The sequence below is a fragment of the Alligator sinensis genome, unplaced genomic scaffold, assembly GCF_000455745.1.
Source record: "Alligator sinensis unplaced genomic scaffold, ASM45574v1 scaffold470_1, whole genome shotgun sequence".
Classification (NCBI taxonomy): Eukaryota; Metazoa; Chordata; order Crocodylia; family Alligatoridae; genus Alligator; species Alligator sinensis.
The window spans coordinates 1,015,674-1,036,061 of NW_005842487.1; the positions used below are offsets into that span (position 1 = coordinate 1,015,674).

The 20,388-nt window shown below is 45.7% G+C and overlaps 1 long non-coding RNA gene across 1 annotated transcript; it reads right to left on the reverse strand.

Annotated features, from left to right (window-relative positions):
• Positions 1-2,569: 2,569 nt before the first annotated feature.
• LOC112551512 lies at positions 2,570-19,842 on the reverse strand. Its single transcript, XR_003095798.1, has 3 exons — positions 19,710-19,842; positions 11,885-12,020; positions 2,570-3,087 (listed from the first exon to the last, which is right to left on the reverse strand). It is a non-coding gene; the product is annotated as an uncharacterized LOC112551512 (long non-coding RNA).
• Positions 19,843-20,388: the final 546 nt, after the last annotated feature.

Below are 20,388 nucleotides of genomic sequence, written 5' to 3' on the forward strand. Positions count from 1 at the left end.
GGGGGTTTCTACATGTTTTTTTTTTCCCTTAAAGGGCCAGAGTTGGGTTGGGTAGGGCAGCCATTGGGGGGGGCCTGAGGGAGAAGCCGGGATTGGGGGGGCTCGTGCAGAGCCCCTCATGCAACATGGGGCAGTGGGGGGGGCAGTGGAGATCACACCCCCACCCAGCAGCACCCAGTGAGTTGGGGCTTTTTTTCCCCAAAGTGCCAGGAGCTGGGGCCGGTGGGGCAGCCATTGCCGGGCTGGGAGAGTGGGTGGGGGATGGGGCCTGGGTGACTTGGCTGAATCAATTTGGGACAGTAATTCAAATCACTGATTCTAATCACTGTCCCCTGAATCAGCCAAATACGAATCCGAAGTGAATACTAGCCGCTTTTCACAGGCCTTATAAACACCCTACATTTTCAAAATTTATCTTTGGGTGCCCAGTCTGTGGCATTTTGAAGGAAGCCAAGTTTTCAGAGGAAAGTTGCTCAGAACTTTCTGAAACGTAGGCCCCTTTAAGATACAGGTTTCCCTCGCTTTATGCTGTACATGCATTCCTGGAAAACGGTGCATAACTCGAATTTGAATAAAGGGAACCCACTTTACAATGTATCAAATAGGCATACATTCCAAGACCTCAACTGTACTGACCCCCAGACCCATTTCTACCATTTTTACAAGACAATTTTGGTACTCACCAACAGCGGACTACACACAAGCACAGGGCACTATCGTAACGGGAATGACAACTACAGAAACACGTGTCGCAGACAACAAGCAAGGAGCACAGATCCACACAGGAGACTATATTTTGGTGCGCTTCACTCCCATAATGCACCGCACAAAGCAACTGACTGCAGGCTTTTACCACACCTATCACATAAGAGTCAATTTACCTCACCTATACTGAATTTTTGGTATAAAAAGGGTCATCTCATAAGAGCAAATTTGCACATATGGAACCCGCATAAAGTGAGGGAAACCTATTTCTCTAATTGGGAATGCCAAAACTGAGGATTCCCAAAACATTAGTTTTGTTTGGAAATTTAGACCATCATGACATTAGTATCAGTAAGCAAGAGCTTACAAGAGATGGTATCATAGCTAGGATTTAAAGAAGAAACTTTCTGAAAGATTTTGCAATCAATATCTGAACTGGCTCTGATGCAGGCTATGAAATGAGTATGGCAGCCTATACAAGTCATCCAAGCAAAACAATATAAGCATGGTGTGAAGGAATATACAGCATATAACATAGCTGAATTTTAGGATGTTAGTACCGTATCCTTTAAAAATTCCTGTGTAATTGGTATAAGCCCTCTGGCCACAGATGCATGTGCTGTATTAGCCTTATGATTTACCTTGCTCCAAGCAAACATGCAGCCTCTATTGCTGCTAACTGGGAGAGGGAGCTGCTTCCCACCCTGGTCTTGTTGTTAGAAGGGGTGGAGAGATCCAGGGCTGGACCACCCTGTGCCTTGCCAAGTCAGTGCAGGACCCCAAAGAGTTCCTTGCATTGCTTGTGTTCAACAGCATTCCTACAGGGGGTTAGACGAACAGCCAAGAACTGTGTTTACTCATTTGGGCTATGGCAAAGACACACCATAGCATATTTTAGCACAGAAGTATTTAGCACTTATATTACAGAATTTAAAGCATGATTTGCTCATTGTGGTTCTTACAATCTGCAATACTATCCTGCCAATGAAAACATAAAGAAACAGCTAGCTCAGCAAAAACTTCAGCTTGTTGTTGTATTTGCAATGGAGAGGAAGAAAAAAATTCACTGCCCACAGAAACACTGCTCCATTTTGCTCTTGCAACTGGCAATTTAGAAATAAAGGCATTTGAATTAGCAGCATAGGAAGAATTTATTTTGTGTTGGAATTTCTAAGGATACAAGACTGTGTTGTATGAATTCTTTGCTAACTGCAGTAACTTGCCCAGGTCACCTTGTTCTGTCCAGTCATGAGGATAACCTGACTTTCTAGCAGAACATTAGTTTTAACTACAGTATTCTCCCCTAGTATATATAAACCATCTTGTGCCATATAGCAGCTGTTTTAATCCATTATCACTCACTGCCATTAAACTATGTTCCTTGGTTGAATTAGCATTTAAGTCAGTGGGGTAAAGGCGCATGAAGTTCTCAATTATACCCATGATAAGAATTAATTTACTGGAAGGCATCTCCTTCACAGCTCCTATTTTAAAGGTAATTCTCCCTCCACATATCCACATTTTGAAATCATTGATGGTACAATGAACTTTCCTTTTTATGCATACTGCAACTCCATAGGAAAAGGAACCTGAGAAGTAAATGTCATAATGCCCAAGATATTAGCTATGTGACTTGAGCTATCATTAACAGATGTCATGGGGCTACCTCAACATTCTCTGAAATATATTTACCTCCTTTCCCAAGGCCCATTTAATTAATTTAATTTGGGTAGTTTTGCTGGCAACAGGCCAGGTGAGACTCACTAAACCTAGTGCTGAGGTGTAAGTCATTAATAATAGCCCCTTGAAGTAGAAGGGGAAGATCTACCAGGTTATCTGTGAAACCAGGTATGTGTGTGTGTGTATTTGAGTGTGTGTGCATGCACATGTGCACACACTGAGTGCAGAGCTGAGTGCCAGGTACTCCTCAGTTCTCTTCCCACTGCTACCAGTAACTCACTTCAACATGACATTTGGTTCACAGTACATGCGTGTATGCATGCATCATTTATTATACCTCACAACAGCTTTGTCGATTAAGTGCATACAGTGGTTTGCTTGTCATTCCAGTGCCGTGACGTATTCTCACCGGGAGAGAGCATTTCCTGTGCCCAGAAAAGCTGAAGCTGTTCACAGCCACTGCATGAGATGGTTAGGACTGGAAAGGATATGTCACCCACCACCTCTCCCTACTTATTCCTGTGCTGTAGCAGTCACGCATGCACTCGTCCTGAATCACGAGGCTTATCAGCATTCAAGCCAAAGGTCTGCCTGTGTTGAATAGCCCAGCAGGCTAACATGGTTAAGGTGTGCCAGCATCCACAGCCAGCAGTACACAAAAGAGAGAGATGGCCAGCATTGCATCCAGCTGCCTTGAATTTCCTGTGTGAATAATCAGGTAATTGATTAGAGAGGAATCAACTAGGGGCAGGGTTTAGCACAAGTCCAGAAAGCAAGGCCTGAACTCATGTCTCTGGAGCTAAAGCAGGATGTTGTACCTACTCTGCTATTACACCTCTGTAGCAATGGTAACTCCACATGTTAAACAATAATAAGTTTCTAGCCTCAAAATCATGAGCTTGGTTTTTATTTTTTATTTTTAAATGCATGCTGGGGTTATTTTAGGTCTAGAGTTTGAGTCTCTGGGGTAACAATTTCAAGCTCTGCTCTCTACTCATAAGGGGCAGAGACTTCATTTTCCTTTGAAATGTAAGCTAAGGTTCTCATACAATAATCTTTTACGTTTGTGGAGAAGTTTTGTTTTTCTTAAGCATGTGTCATCTTGTTATGAATCACTTCAAAAGCCAGACACATTAAGGTTTCTTACAAAGCCTATGATTAAACATTTTCTGTATGATTTCAAAACTGATAGTGGTTATCTGCACAGACAGAAACAGCAGTGATATGGGTTTTACTGTGGGTTATCACAGAATCATAGAAAGGGTTGGAAGAGACCACAGGAGGTCATCTAGTCCAACCCCCTGCTCAAAGCAGGACCATCCCCAACTAGATCACCCCAGCCAAAGCTTTGTCTAGCTGGGTCTTGAAAAATCTCTAAGGGTGGTCTTTCAATCTCCAATCTCCAGAAAATCTCTCCGTGTAACCTGTTCCAGTGTTTCACTACCCTCCTAGTGATAAAATTCTTCCTAATATCTAACCTAAACTTCCCTTGCTGCAACTCGAGACCATTGCTCCTTGTTCTGTCATCTGCCACCACTGAGAACAGTCTAGCTCCATCCTCTTTCAAACCCCCCCTCCACTCAGGTAGTTGAAAGTTGCTATTAAGTCCCCTTTTAGTCTCCTCTTCTCTAGACTAAATGAGCCCAGTTCCCTCAGTCTTTCCTCATAAGTCATGTCTCCTAGCCCACGAACCATTTTTGTTGCCTTCCACTTGACTCTCTTCAAATTGTACACATCTTTTCTGTAGTGGGGGGGGCCAAAACTAGACACACTACTCCAGATGTGGCCTCACCAGTGCTGAATAGAGGGGAATAATGATCTCCCTTGACCTACTGGCAACACACCTACCAATTCAGCCCAGGATGCAGTTAGCTGTCTTGGCAACAAAGGCTCACTGCTGGCTCATATTCAGCTTATTGTGCACTACAACCCCCAGGTCCTTCTCTGCAGAACTGCTGCCCAGCCAGCCACCCCCCAGCCTGTACTGGTACATGGGATTGTTCTGTCCTAAGTGCAGGACTTTGCACTTGTCCTTGTTCAACCTCATGAGATTCCTTTTGGCCCAATCCTCCAGTTTATCTAGGTCACTCTGAATCCTAGCCCTACCCTCCAGTGTATCTACTACTCCCCACAGCTTGGTGTCATCTGAAAACTTGCTGAAGTGCACTCTATGTCACCTTCCAGCTCATTGATGAAGATATTAAACAAAACTGGCCCCAGGACCAACCCCTGGGGCACTCCACTTGATACCAGCTGCCAACTAGACATTGAGCCATTGATTACTGGTCTCTAAGCCTGATGCTCCAGCCAGTTTTCTATCCACTTTACAGTCCAGTCCATTCATCCAGCCCATACATCCTTAGCTTGCCCATGAGAATATTGTGGGAGACCGTATCAAAAGCCTTGCTAAAATCAAGGTATACCACATCCACTGGTCTTCCCACACCCACAGAGCTAGTCATCTCATCATAGAAAGCAGGTTGGTCAGGATGACTTGCCCCTGGTGAATCCATACTGACTGTTCCTAATCACCTTTTTCTCCTCCATGTGCTCCATGATTTTTCCAGGGACTGATGTGAGGCTGACGGGTCTGTACTTCCTTGGACCCTCCTTTTCCCCTTTCTTAAATATGGGCACTATGTTTGCCCTTTTCCAATCATCTGGGACATCTGATCACCATGAGTTTTCAAAGATGATGGCCAATGGCTCTGCAATCACGTCAGCCAACACCCTTGCGTGCATCCCATCCAGCCCCATGGACTTGTACACGTCCAGCTTTTCTAAATAGTCCCTAATTAGTTCTTTCTCCATTGCAGACTGCTCACCTCCTCCCCAAACTGTGCTGCCCAGTGCAGTAGTTTGGAAGCTGACCTTGCCTGTGAATACTGAGACAAAATAGGCATTGAGCACTTCAGCCTTTTCTGCATCCTCTGTCACAAGGTTGCCTCTCCCATGCAGTAAGGGACTCACACTCTCCCTAATCCTCCTCTTGCTACAGATATATTTGTAGAAACCCTTCTTATTACCCTTCACATACCTTGCTAGCAGCAACTCCAACTGTACTTTGGCCTTCTTGACTTCATCCCTCCATACCCAAGCAGTGCTCTTATATTCTTCCCAAGTTATTTGTCCAAGTTTCCACTTCTTATAAGCTTCCTTTTTGTGATTTAGTCTACTGAAGAGTTCCCTGCTAAGCCAAGCTGGTCTTCTGCCATACTTACTAGACTTCCTGAGTGTCAGGATGGTTTGTTCCTGCACTTTCAGTAAGCCATCTTTAAAGTACAACCAGGTCTCTTGGACTCCTTTCCCCCTCAGTCTCACTTCCCAGGGGATTCTGCCCATAAGTTCCCTGAGCAAGTCGAAGTCTGCTTTTCTGAAGTTCAGGGTTCTTACTCTGCTGCTCTCCGTCCCTCCTTTCCTCAGGATCCTGAACTCAGTCATCTTGTGGTCACTGCTGCCCAAGTTGCCATCCACTACTACATTCCCCACCAATTCTTCCTTGTTTGTGAGCAGCAGGTGAAGAAGAAAATGGCCCCTAGTTGGCAGCTCCAGCACTTGCACCAATACTCTCCAAAAAACTTTCTGGATTGTCTGTGCACTGCTATGTTGCCCTCCCAGCAGATTTCAGTGTGATTGAAGTCCCCTATGAGAACCAGGGCCTGTAATCAGGAAACTAGCTGCTTGAAGAAAGCCTCATCCACCACTTCCTCCTGGTCTGTTTGTCTGCTTATGTGAAAAGCCATTTTGAAATGCATGGATTTAACTACTGCCCTTCATTTAAGATACGTGTCAGAGTGAGTTAAGCTTCTTTATGACATAATACCAGCCTTTACCCCAAAAGGGGTGCATGTCAACACCCAAAAAAAAGGTGCAAGTAAGAATGTGGGTGGTGTTGCATACACTCTGGAGGACAGGGCTAGAAAAATGTTACAAAAATCAATGTTACTACAGACAAAAACCTGGGGTTTACAGTAGATATGGGGCTTTCAATCATTTTAATAAGTGTATCCCTGGTGGCCAGAGATGGAGCGGGGTGGGGGTGGTGCATGGCTGGACGTGGAGCAGGGGGAGCAGGGCGTGGGTGGTGCGCGGCTGGATGCAGAGTGGCGGCAGCATGGGGTGGTGGGTTGTGGTGACAACCATTGTGTGGAAGCTTTCCCCACTTTCCCCCGTGTCTGGCTGGACGGGCGGCACCGGTGCGGCCCGCAGAGGGGCAGCACTGCCCTAGCCCCCCTCCCCTGGCTCTGCTCCTGGAAGGCGGTAGTGTAGGGTGGTGGGTGGCAGCACTCCATTCCTGGCCGCCTGTGTGTACCCCCTAAGGCCTTCCCAAGTACCCCTGGGGGTATGTGTAGCCCTGGTTGACAACCCCTGCAGTAGATGATAAGCTAAATATGAGCCAACAGTGTGTTCTTGTTGCAAAAAAGCCAACAGCATCCTGTGTTGATCTTGCAAATCAAGGAAAGTGATTCTTCAGCTCTATTAGGCAGCTGTGAGGTGTCACCTGGAGTACTGTGTCCAGTTTTGGGCCCCATACTTTAAGAAAAATGTGGATAGATTGGAAAGAGTCCAGCATTGAAAGACAAAAATAATTAAAATGATTAGAGGTCCAGGAGATGTGGCTTATAAGGAAGGATAAAAGAATAGGACTATTTAGGGTGCAGAAGAGAAGACAGAGCGTGGATTTGATAAGTCTTCAAATACCTGAACAAATATTACAAAGAGGATGTAGATAAACCAGAGATGTCAAACATATGGACACAATCTGGTGGATGGATCATGATCTGGCCCATGGGCTTTGGACTAACCCCATGCACTGCATGCAGTGTGTGGAGCTGGTTTGGTGTATGGTCTCAACTTGGCACCATGGGTGCTAGACGCAGCAAAGAAAGTCAGTGTAAACTATGTAGGACACATGCTGCTCTGCTACTACCTTCTCTTGGCCTCCCTGTGCCTCCATTACTAGCCCACTGCAACTTTAATGTTACTGGATATTGGGAAGTGGAAGGAAGTCCTAGGATTGGTAGCAGGTCCACAGCCAGGCTGGTTGGCACCACTGGACCCATCACTCTACTCAAGTCCTTTTACCCCTGAGCACCAGGGGTGATCTGTAGGGGGTGCATGTGGGTGCATGTGCACCCCCTGAGTGTGGTGGTGCACCCCCTACATAAAGGCGGTGCCAATACTGTCAGAGGCACCTGTGGGCGGTGACCGCTCACCACCCCAATGCTGACATCACCGGCAGCATCTATAGGAGCTCCCCCACTTACTGCTGCCATGCTTCTGCCACAGCCACCGCGCTCCCACCGGGGGCATGTGCCATTCATGTTGAGCACCCATGCAGGGTTCCTCCTTTCACGTGGCTGTCCTTGAAAAGAGATTGTTGGGACTTCAGTCTAGACCCCTTTTTCTCTCTGGCCCTGCCCACCTTGACCCTCTGGTAAAGACCTCAGGGTCTGGGCTTTAGGCCTGTCCTCAATGGCTGTCTCATACCTTTTTGGCCGTGCTTGCCGCTTAGGCAACGGGCAGTGGAGGCAGGCAGGAGCACCAGTGCTCCCCTGCGAGTGCCAGACAGGAAGCAGCACTCCCAGAAGCAGCCGCAACCACTTCTGGACTAGACTTACTGCACCCTGCTACCAGATGCAGCCAGTTACTTGGTAATCCACTGCCTTCATCAGTGCCAGGCTCATCCCACATACATTACTACTTTCAACTGCCTGTCTTCTGTCCTCACCAGTAATAGAGGCTGGGATTCCCAGTTACAGTCAGTCTGAAACATGCACTGCATGCAGTGCCTGTGCCAGACTGGCTATATACACTGGCTCTAGGGCTAACCCCAGCCTCATATGCAGCATGTGCTGGTCCCACTCTACTCCTCACTGTGCAGGTGGTGCAAGCAGCATCCACTGCACAGGATGCCCTGCCAGACCAACCCTGTGTGCTGGCTCTGGCACATATGAACAGCCTGAGGCCCCATCCAGACCAGCTTCAGAACCAGAGAACAGGGTCATTCCAGTGGGGCACCCCATGCAGCATGTTCCCTGTACAGGCCCTGTGCACCACATGCTGCACTCCCTGTGCAGCCCCAGAGCAGGGCTGGTGCATGTTGCACATGGCACACAGGGTTGTACATGGGACAGTGGGCCTACACAGGGTATGCACAGCATGTAACACCTGCTGCACTGGCCCTACATGGCACAGCCCCATCTGATCACAGACTAGCCCAGTGACCTTCATCCATCCCCATGATGGACTCTTCTCTGTGGCTGTAGGGGTAGAACAAGGAGCTATGGCTTCAAATTACAGCAGAGGGGATTTAGATTGGCAACTGGATCGCCAACTGCCTGTAAATTTATGGACAGCCCATAAAAAACAGGCTAAAAACACCTGTCTATAAAGCCCGTAAAAATGGAGCTGTTCATAAAAACTAAGAAACCATGAGCTTGATTAAAGACCTGTTGTCTGAACAAAGCTAGATGTTGAAGGCAGTGCTACATGATGTCTGAGCAGGAACACAGCTTGGTGCCTTGCAGAGACCTTTCCCTCAGGGCTTTGTAGGTCATGGGAGCCTCTGTAGCCCCCTGCCCCCCAGCCATGAGCTGCTGCTGTGGCCTGCCTGTAACACTGCTCACCTCACACATAGGAAGGGCTGTGCAGCCGCAAGCAGGACAGGGATGGGTGGTGTGGCCAGGATAGAGTTGCAGGGGTAAAATAGGGAAGAAGCAGTGAGTGGAGTTCTGTGCTAGGAGGGGGGCAGTGGGGCCAGGAGGGATGAAGCTGGGGAAGCAGGATGTGGAAGTGAGTAAGGAACCCCTAGGGTAGGGGCATCACAGTGTAAAACCATTGTTGTTATCAAGTAGGGTTGCCAACCCAGTAATTATTTTTTTACTGACAATCTTCAATTTTTTTACTGACAATGAAATCTTTTTAATATGGTTGGTGTTAACCCCCTAAATTCTAGCCAGATGTTGTTACTGCTGTCCAAGGCCTGGCAGAAGGGTTACATTTATATTATGTAAAACTTAATCTCAGTAAAAACATTTTTAAAAGTATGGTTGTCAATAAAAGTATATATATATTTCTTGGGTCGGCATCCCTTGTTTGAAATTAGGAAGAACATTTTGACTATAAGGATAGTCAAGCACTAGAAGAGACTACCTAGAAAGGTTACAAAACTTCTATATCTGAAAATTTTCAAGAGCAAATTAGACAGACACTTGACTGGGTTGGTTACCTAGTGATGATCCTGCATGGAACAGGTTGAACTGAATGAGGCCCTTTCCATCCCTACTTTCCTGTGATCCTGAGTGGATTGAGGGACTTTTTGAGGGTACTAGTAGAATAGGAGCATGTGTGTAGGAGAGGAAGAAGAAAAAGCAAAAGCTAAAAAACAGAAATAGAGCAGACACAGAGTCAGATATAGCCACAGCACCACTGGTAGCATGAGCCTGAGAAAAAAGTAGAGAGAGTTTTTGGGTTAAGTGCTGGCTGTGAGAGGTTGGGAAGATAAACTGTCTTGTGTCATTTTATTCCTCTTGTGATCAGGGAAACAGGACTTTTGTTCATTGTGTGTTAATAAGAAGAACTGCGTGAAATAACATGAGACTCCATCACCAATCTCTCCTCCTAACCAAAGCCAGCTAAAAGACCCCAAACTTTTAACTTATCAAAAGGGCCAAAAGGGGATAAAAGTATATAAGTCCTGCTGTTGTGAAAAGCAGCTCCAAAAAACATTGGCCGAGGAACAACAATGATGCCAAAGTGACAGTTTTGAGGAAGGGGGACCCTCAGGAGACTCCAGAAGGAAGAACGGCCCCTATCACCTCAAAACCCTCCTTAACTTGCACATCTGAGGTGTGGTCAACTTGTGGGGCTGGGCTAAGGAGCAGAAGGAAGAGTTATGAGGCCAGTGGTATGAATGACATTCATTATCCATCGACTAGCCTGGACTATCCAGCATGCGAGTTGTATGAAACATATTAAAGTGCATAAACACAAGTGAGTTGAATTATGATTGAAATGACAATTGATATATGGTGTTTTCTCCTTCAAGTGTTTGACCCTGCAGCCTATATTCTGTTCTTTTACTGTAATTTTATCTGGTATGGTTTGTATGTCACATACATGTAAAAAACTTCCAGACATGACTACCAGTGATTTTGATATCCTTGTTCTTTGCCCAGCATAAGGCAATATCAAGGGGTCTGAGGGTCAGAGGTGAATGCTGGGCACTTTAAACCAATTTAATTTAATATGTAGCTAACTGGACACACAAATACTAAGGCACATAGTTACTGGACTTTTTAAAAATCTTTATCAAGTGTGTGGGCATTTGTTAAATGTTAACAGAGTTTGCACAAACTGTTTCTAAAGAGAGAAAAGTCTCTTTGAGTCCTTTTTTTTACTGCACAGCAACTAATTCTTCCTACCAGTTCTTTCTTGCTTCTACAGAAAGCTATAACAATGATCTTAAATTCCCATAAAATGCCTCTGGGGACTGGTGTAACTATCTGTCTTAACAAATACAAAGTAATAAATGTACTGAAATTAAAGTTTGTTTCCTTTTGTCCATTTTGTCTTATCATCAAACATTAAGCATGCCCTTTTTAAGTAGATTTGTAGTATGTTTGCATGAACAAAATATCAATTATCAGTGCATGGTCTGCAGCTAAGAACACCACTTGTAGTATATTCAACTCCAGTCCACTGGAACTCATATACTTTTGTTTATAAAAAACTACTCCCAGCCGTGGCACTTTGGTTATTATACAAACTTTTTACAATAGCTATGTGGTGTTGTTACAACAGGTTAGGAGGTTTGGTGTTAGGTGTGATGAGAGTCCTGTCTATCATGCTGACCAATGCTGTTCTCCTTATATTCCTTCATCTGTCTTCATCCATCTGTTGTATTTTATCTAATAAGAAAACCAAGACGTTCTTGGGACAGGGGGATCATCTTTCCTGTCTCTACTGTAGTCCATGCAACTGGTTCAGTACTCCATGCAAGGGTTCAGGACCTTTACTGGGGCTTCTACACCCAATCACAATACAAATAATAAGCAATAAAAATTAAAAAGGTCAATGGAGATTTAAGATGAAATTGTCTCAGCAACACAGCAAGCTTCACTGATTCACTGTAGCTGCTTCATGCCATTTTGGCAGTTCAAATCTGCTGCAAACCCAGCATAAAATTAAGCCAAGCTTATGGTATTTTACTTTGCCAAGGCAACAAAAAGCAGCCAGAGTAAAACAGCAAACCTGGCCTAATAGTTTCAGATCTCTCTTTTTTTTTTAAATGAGGGAAGAGGTATACTTTGAGCCAGGTGTTCAGAGTAAGTAGCAAGTTCCACACCTAAGAGCTTCCACAGAAAAAACTGGAGACACCAGTACTGTCCAAAACACGATGGGACAACTAACAGATAGTGAGCAGTGCTGGACTGCATGTAGCCACTAGAGTAAGGTTGGAAGATTAGTCAGGGTCTGAAAGTATTCATTTACTTACCAGCAGAAAATAAGGCAGAAAAGGCTGTCAGGCTTCATTTATCCTCTGGGCAATACTTTCTCCTCCTCAGTAAATGCAGAAAATGCCGGTATTTTCTGGCCAGAAAGCTGTGTAATACCTCATGGTTCTCTGTAAGCTAAATTACATGTTAGCTTGTACAGGACATGTAAGGTTTAATATTAGTGCAGGGTAACTTAAATTAGAGATGAGCACTAACAATATAGGGTTTCAATATCATGTTTATTGTTAACGACAGTGGACTAAACTCTACAGTTCTCAGTCAAGGCTCAATTTCCCCATTCCCTGGAGAACCTTATGAAAAGGGGAAAAGAAAGAAAAAATTTTTTTGAGATTCCACTTGAACTTCCCAGGAAACATACCTTGCAGGAGGAGAGCTCTGGACCCCAGGGGAAGTATTTGGAGGGAAGATCTCACAACCTTACATATTCTGGGGATCTGAGGGAAAGGAATTCACAGAGCTAGAATCCATCCACATAGATTGCTTATATTAGTGCACTCTGCCATGGACCCTCTCTTCCTTTGGCAGCAAGGCACTTATGTGAGCTTTGTGAGGATTTAAGGAATTTGCCTGTGTACAATTTATTGGGTTTTTTGAGATTAGGAACTCTGCATGCATTAAGCCCTTGTGCTTATTTGCATCATACTCTTGACTCATACTGTGTGTTAAAAAAACAAAGCAGCAGTGCCTGCATGGCACAATTTTGAACAGGTTGGCTGATAAAGACTACTGGCATGTGAATAGATCTTTACCAGACAGAACAACAGAGAAACCATATCTTAGATACAGGCAATCCCCGCTTAGCGGTCTTAATTGGTTCTGGAAAAAAACAAGTGCTAAGCGAAACAGTGTTAAGCGAAACCCATTTTCCCATAGGGTTTAATGTAAATAAATATAATTGGTTCCTGCACTCCTGCCGGCCCTGGCCCTGCCACTCCCAGAAAGGCACTGTGTGGGCTCTGCCAGGGAAGGCATGCTCCTGCCACCCTGCTGGCCCTGGCCCTGGGTGCCAGCCTCGGGCCCTGTGCTCATACCCCCTGCCGCCCCTTCTCACTGCCACCACTGCTCCCCCCAACCTGTTGGCCACTCCAGCATCATGTGCCAGAGCGAACCCTAGGCTCCTGCCACCCTGCCCTTGGCCCCACCAGGCCAGGCTCCATGCTTACACTGACCAGCCCCCCTGTCCATCCCTTCTCGCCGCTGCTTCTCCCTGTCTGCTCCAGCACTGTGTGCCAGAGCAGACCCTGGACTCGTGACACCCCACCCTGTGCCGCTTCACTCAATGCCGCTACCACTGCCACCGCTGCCACCACTGGTTCTTCCCTGCCCCCCTGCCCATACTGAGTGTTATAATGAAACTGCTGAGCACTAATTGAAACCAGGTAGGTGTTTTTAAGGAGCGCTATAGCGAAACCACGGTAAGCGAAACCGTGTTAAGCAGGGGTTGCCTATAAATGCACTTTCACTAGTTTCTCCGATGAAGGGAAAGGTCTGAAGGGACAGAATTTCTCCAAAAAGGGGAAAAAGAAATCAGGTGTTGCTGCTTCCACTTACAGTTGCAAATTCACAAAGACAAAGGGAATTTGAACACAAGAGAGGAACAGAAAGGACCTTTTTTTATTAAGGGCCCAGTCAAGACCAGAGGAAGCTAAATGTGGATTTCAGAGCTAGCCAGAGACTTTGATTCAGTGGGGAAACCGCAACCTAGATAAATGAGGCCCCACAGAAAGGACCTTGAACCTGAAAGGACAGTGATGTCAATCCTAAAGAATGCTCATGTACAATAAAGAAATTGAGGCAGAAAAAGGACTTATTATGCATAGAGTTCTATATTTCTTGTACTGTCTAAAGTACAGACTAAATGTGTTAGAAATCATTTACAAAGCCAGTGCCTGGTTGCTTCAACTATCACATTTTTCTAATTGTGTAACTCAGTGGTGCCCAACCTTTTTTCCTCTTGGGCTGGATGGATGGTGCTCAGTTTGTCTGTGCACCAGATCTCACTGGACAGCTCAATCTGGCTCTTGGGGTGAGGAGGCAGGGCCCAATCTGGCTATGTGGGGGGTGCCGAGCAGCTCAGCCCCCACTGGGCCCCGCAAGAGAAAGGGGCATGGTTTGGCCCCAGTCCAGCTGCCTAGGGGGAAAGAGGTGTGGCCTGGTCCCAAACAGCCAGGCAGCGGGGGAAGAGAGGGTATCTGGGACCCAATTCAGCCATGGGGGGAGAGGGGGTGTGGTCCAGCCCCAATGCAGCCTGGCAGGGGAGAAGGGTGGAGAGAAGGGGACATGGCCCAACCCCACAGGGTATGGTAGTAAGGAAAAGTAGCAATATTACTTGCCAGCACTCCCTTGCCACCAAAGTTCGACCCATGGGGAGCCTCACAAGCCTGATGTCCTGGCTTTGTGGGCCACATTTGGCCTGTGGCCTGGAGGTTGGACACCCCTGATGTAACTTGAAAACTAGGACATCCACACTGGTGTGCAGAGGGAGGTTCTGTTAGAGCCTTTGAGGAAACTGGCATAAGTCACAGGACCTAGACAATCAGGTGGTGGGTGCAGGGCACCTCTTGGGCTTTTGAACAAAAAGAATCTTCAGCCTGAGAGCGTGCCTAGATTTCCTGAGTCAGTGGCAATACCCAGACTCTGCCCAACACCCAGAAAAGCTTAAAAGCACATAGGGTCTAATGTTGAGACCAAAAAAATCTGCCTGGTAAATATCCAGAAGGGGAAATGGGAGACGTGTGCTAGCCTGCAGTACCGTGGCAAGGAAGTTTGGCACCCAAGGCAAAGCCTGCAGCAGCAGCCTGCCCTCACCCTGCACACAGATCCGGGGGACAGGCACCCCCCCACCATGCTTGCCTGGGACTGCACGCAACAGTGGGAGCCACCCTTCCCTCATCCCTGCGCCCCGCCAAAACAAGCTGCTCATGGCTCCATCCCATGCCCCGCCCTGGCTGGGCAGTGCCTGTTGGCACCTCTTCACTTTGGCGCCTGGGGCAGTTGCCCTGCTCAACCCCCACCCTTGCTACAGCACTGCTAGCCTGCAGCCATTTTTGAGTCTCCCAGACAATACTTTGAACTGAATTAGCTTTGATTAGGAAATCAGGCCCATTTTTTCAGCAGATGCTGCCAAGAAGACTGAGTTCTCCAGTCTACCCATTCCCAAACTCCTGTCCTCAAGCTCCCAATGCTGCAACCTGGACCCATAAAGGAACCTGCCAGAGGACTGTTCATGAGTTTCCAGGGAAAGGAATGAGCTGTACAGATTGCACTCTCTTCGCTTTTGTACAGATTGCGAGACGGGGTGGGGAGGGAGGGAGCAGGGAGGGAATGATGTGTAAGGAGAGATCCTGGCCTCAGTTTTTACTCAGTCCTTACTTAGGCAAATGCTCACTGACCTCAATGAATGTTTTACTGGGCAAGAGCTCAGGATTTTCCTTCATAAAATAATAAAGCCAATAAATGAATCCATCACAGAATGCAGCAGTCCTGCATTCTGGGGTTCCCACTAATATATTTGGGGACTTGGCTTGTATGAGAGGAATAAGTAAATGTGTTACAGTCTCAAGTGGACAAATATCTTGCTTAGCAAACTGTAACTGGGAGGGGGTGAAGTTCCCAATATGCTAAATCTGCTGAATTCAGCACAGTTGTTTTCCCAGTGAAATTTCCCTTGAGCATAAAAACAAGTCCCTCAATATAGGCACATGAGTCCACTGTATAAGGACCACACCCCAGGGAACAGCTGTGATGACCTCTGGTGGCCATGCAATTCCTGCACCCACCTCCGCCCCTCAGGGTACTCCCCCTTTTCCCTGCCTGCCATGCCTTGATGTAACTATACTGGTGTTAAGGGAAGCTGTCCCAGGTTTCCAGAGTAAGCTCTTATTCACTTTAGCCAGCTGGTACCTCTTGTATCTGGCTGCCCCCAGTCTTGCCCATCAGGAACTAAGTTATGGCCCTTTTGGCCCTATAAAGATCTAAGGGCACCAGTTGTTTTATGGGCTATATTTGTGGCCTCTGTCCTTGCCTGTAGCCATGCCCATGTCTCGCAGATGTTAGTTCATGTCTATTTGGAAGGAGCCCTCTAGCCCCAACAGAGCTTTGGCCCTCAGGCCCCAAACCTTTGTCCAGGTGTCAGCCTTCATGGCCTTGGCCTTTTTATGCTGGTTGCTCCCCTCAGGCCTAGGTCCACTGCCCCAGACCTTGGCTCCTGGGCCCCAGCCCTGGCCCTATTGCATGATCTGGGCCTCTGGCCCTCAGCACTGAGGGTCCCCAGCCCCTGGCCAGCCTGCTCTTGCTGCATCAGCCTCAGTCCTCAGGGTCCCCAACCCCTGGCCAGGTTGTTCTTGCTGCATCAGCCTCAACCCTCAGGGTTCCCAATCCCAGGCTGGGCTGCCCTTGCTGAGTCAGCCTCAGCCCCCTGGAACCCTAAGCCCTGGCCAGGGTACGCTCATGATATCAGTCTCTGACCTCTGGGTCCCTGACCCCAGGCTAGGCTGCCTGTCACAGAGTGCCCCACCAGGCATCCCTCCATAGTCTCCACACCTCCCCCATCCCGCATAGCCACAATCCAGTCCTCCAGTATCAAGCTAAAAATGTAACATAAATGCCAGCAAGCTGCTTCACAAACTAAAAGTCTTCCCCACTCTGGGTTAATGGTGCCTCCAGTCCATGCCTCCTTTGGAGCCCTCTCATCCTATCTCCCTTGGGTGCCCACCTATCTGTCTCCAGCAGCCCTTCTCTCTCGAGCTTCTCTCTGCAGTATGCAGGGCCGGTGCCCCATTGGGCTTAGGCACTGGGCTTATATGGCAACAGCCCCATCCCTTCCTGTCTCATGGTTCCCCAGTCACACACAGGGGTTTCCAGATGGGCTTGATGGCCAGCCTGCCCTCCTCTGCTGCAGCAGCCAGTTGCTCTCCCCCCTTAAAGTAACAGGGGCCCTTAGCCCTCTGTTATACCCACCTTAAAATCTTTGCTAGTTACTTAGCTAACTAGGAAATGCATAGCCAGATATAGCCATCAGTAATACCAATGCATCTCAGAATTGGGGCCAATGTAGAGTAGTACTTAATGCAAAAACAACATTGCTTTCTGAATAGCCTGTAGTCAGTAGAGATAGATAGATAGATAGATAGATAGATCATTCATTTCTGGTCATCAAGTTATAAGAAAATTATTATAGTGCCCAAAAGACTCAGGGAAGAATTGAAAAAGTTAATTTCAAAATTAAGATAAGAAATTTGTGACATCTGGTTAAAAAGAAGAAAGGGGTAGAAATATTTTAAAGGATATTAATTGAAAGGATATAAAACGAACAACAGCTACTTTCAGCCTGAGTTAGTATTTTTTCCCATCACAGAGAAGAATAAATGGAAAGAAAGCAAAAAGAAATCGAGGACAGTGTCAAGATGCACTTTCTTACATAAGCAGTAATTGGAGAGAGAGATGATCTGTAAGTCAGTCACCAAGGCAAAAACATTAGTGCAATTAAAAAACCACTTAGCGGCTATACAAGGAGAAATGATGAATGAACTTTGGCATAGAATGCCCTTATCTGCTTCCTCAACCAGCTCACCACAATGTATGTTTATACTCTTATCATTACTTTAGATTTAACCACTCAGAACCCTACCAGAAAATGCAGAAAGCTGGTATAGACCACTCATTCCATTTTCTATGGAGTGGTATTTACAAAGTGTTCGACCACAACTCCATAGCTTGCATTTATGAAAGCTGGGGTTCCATGAGGGTCTTCTATCCAAGTGCTAGACAGGTACAGGACTACTTAGCTTCTAAGCTCAGATAAAATCAGGTGCATTCAGACCAGCAGAGCCACAGAGCCCATAACTACTCTATTTGTGATTTTTCATTTTTTGCAGAAACAGTGACAAAAGCAGTTTCCATGAACCCTGCAAAAATGGCAATCCTGTAATTTTGGCACAGAATCACTAGGAGAAAAAGAAAAGCTTATTCAAAATAAAATGCTTGCTCCCAAGTCAGAACCAGCAGTCCTCTGGGCCACCGCAGCCCAGCCTTGCGACCTGCTGGAGTGGGTGGGTGGGGAGGGAAGCCAACAGCATGAAGGGAAGCAGCAAAAATAGCAGCTGTCCTGCTGTTTTTTTGCTGATTGGCCAACAGGGCTGCCCGTGGTGTGGTCCTGCCTCTCTCCACCAACCAGTGGCAAGGGGCAGGGCTGCAAAATGAGCAGCCCTCTTGGCCAATCAACAGGGAAGGGCAGGGCTGCTGGGGCGCCCTGGCTAATCAGGGCAGGGGAGGGGCATTGTGAAAAGACTGAAAATGGTGATGCGCACTGCAAGCAGCCCATGATTTTTCCTTCACCTCAGTGCAGTTTAGGTAGATCCCTACCCATAACTCCATAGGTTGTGGAGGGGACAATAATGTGTCACCAGAAGGGATCAGCTGCAAAGTTATTCTCCTTCTTATGCACCTATCAGCAAGTTACATTCTGTGTTAGAGCAAAAGCAGAATGACTGCTTCTCTAAGCTGCTCCTTGAGTGATAGCTCAATGTATGCAAGGCTCTCTGGCAAAACCACCATTTAGCAGCTACCAGCTGGTTTTTTAATTCTGATTTTCTGAACGCTGCTCAAAAATTAGATTTTGCCACTTTTGCTCCTGCTAAATACCACTTACATATGTGCGTAGTTTTAGTGAAGTTATAACATGTTGCACTTACTATACACAGCAGCTTATTTGCAATGATCTCAACGTCCTTTACAAAAAAAATAGGACCAATGGTAGGAAAATCAAGAGAATATTCATCATCAGAGAAAAAGACAGCAAGAATTTTCTAAATCATAGACTATCATACAGTAGAACTTTTGTTACTGAAGCAGTTCTATAATAATATCACTTCTGTTTTCCTATTTTTATAACAGTGCTGCTTCTATTGTAAGAAAGCCGCTGGGTAGAATAGCTTTTTTAATATAAATGCTGTCATTTAGAATTGTTGCTGTAGTAGATATCTTAAATTAAATACTCTGCTTTCCTCAAAGCACAGTACCACCTGCTTAAAGGAATACCTGAGAAAATACTACATTTTTCCTTGCATCACATTCAAGCATCCATATATATAACATAAACAGAGCTGCACAAAACGAGGTTGCTTCCCTTTGCATTGGCTGTATGAGTACCTTCCATTTACAATCTGCATGAGTCACATACCCCTGAGTTTCATTTAGAGTTTGGGGTTCTAATGAACTTGACTTTTCAGGAAAGACTCCTTCAAAGCTAGTCATATTCATGCCACAAGAAACTATGAACATGATGTAATTTCAGTGCAGACACCTAAAAAGGCCACAATTCTTTAAAGTGTTTATAAATCTTTGGCTGCCAGAAAGGGACTGCGAGTAACTATACTGGGGAATCCTTCTAGTCAAGGTGCAGATTATATTAATCAAAGGCACTCTGCTAATGTTCCTTAAATGAAATAAGTCATTACAAAAGGGATCTTTTTTTTATATAGTGGTATGCACAAAAGGACTTTTTGCCAGTGTAAAAATGTTACTAAGAAACACACCCTTAACTGACAGTATTATTTTTGGCAAAAATTTCTAGTGTGTAACAGGACCTTAATTATCTTTGGACAAATATCTGAGCCTCAAGACAGTAACAAAATCAGAAATCATGAGACTTCTACATAGTTTCAGGTTCTGTTGAAATATTTTCACGCCGCCCTAACAGCCCACTGAAGTGAGAAAACTGATGAAAGGGAAAGACATTTCTATTGTGCAAAGTGTAGGAGAAAATTGACCTGAGCTACATCAGTTTACTGGGAAGTTTCTTACCTCAGGCACTGAGACTTGAACATGTAGTACCAAAACTGAACGTTACTCCTTCTGCTTGTGGAATGTGTACACAGCAGTCCCTCAAAGTCTTGTCCAGCATGCATTAGACTCAGTGTACAACAGATGGGAGAAGTCTCTTTGGTTGTTTCAAAGTCCTAGTCAGAAAGTGGAGAGGATAGATTTGATAAATATATATTTTCTATTCACTGAACTAAACATTTATTTAAGAAAAAATTAGAGTCCCCTTGCATGAATATGCTTTAAGGCTGATGTGTTTATTGACTACATATCTTTCTTAGGTACTGACAGTTTCCATGACTGCAATACCTGAGTACTTCACAACCTCTGATACATTTATCCTCACAACACCCACATGAGGCAGGGACCTGTTTTACAGATGGGGACTTGGGATACAAAGGGACCAAGAGACTAGCCCAAGGCCACACAGGAAGTTTGTGGGAGAACAGAAAACTGAATTAAGGTCTCCTAAATTACATTCTTCCTCTTTGGAGTCGGAATTAAGTCCTCCAAATACAGAGTTAGTTACGTTGGTGTGTGAAAATGGCACAAAATAGGATATACCAGTGTAAATGTTATATCTTAATTCATATGACTGCACTTTGCACAAGCAAGACTCCTGAATAATAAGTAACTCTTGATGTAGCACATATGGCATTAG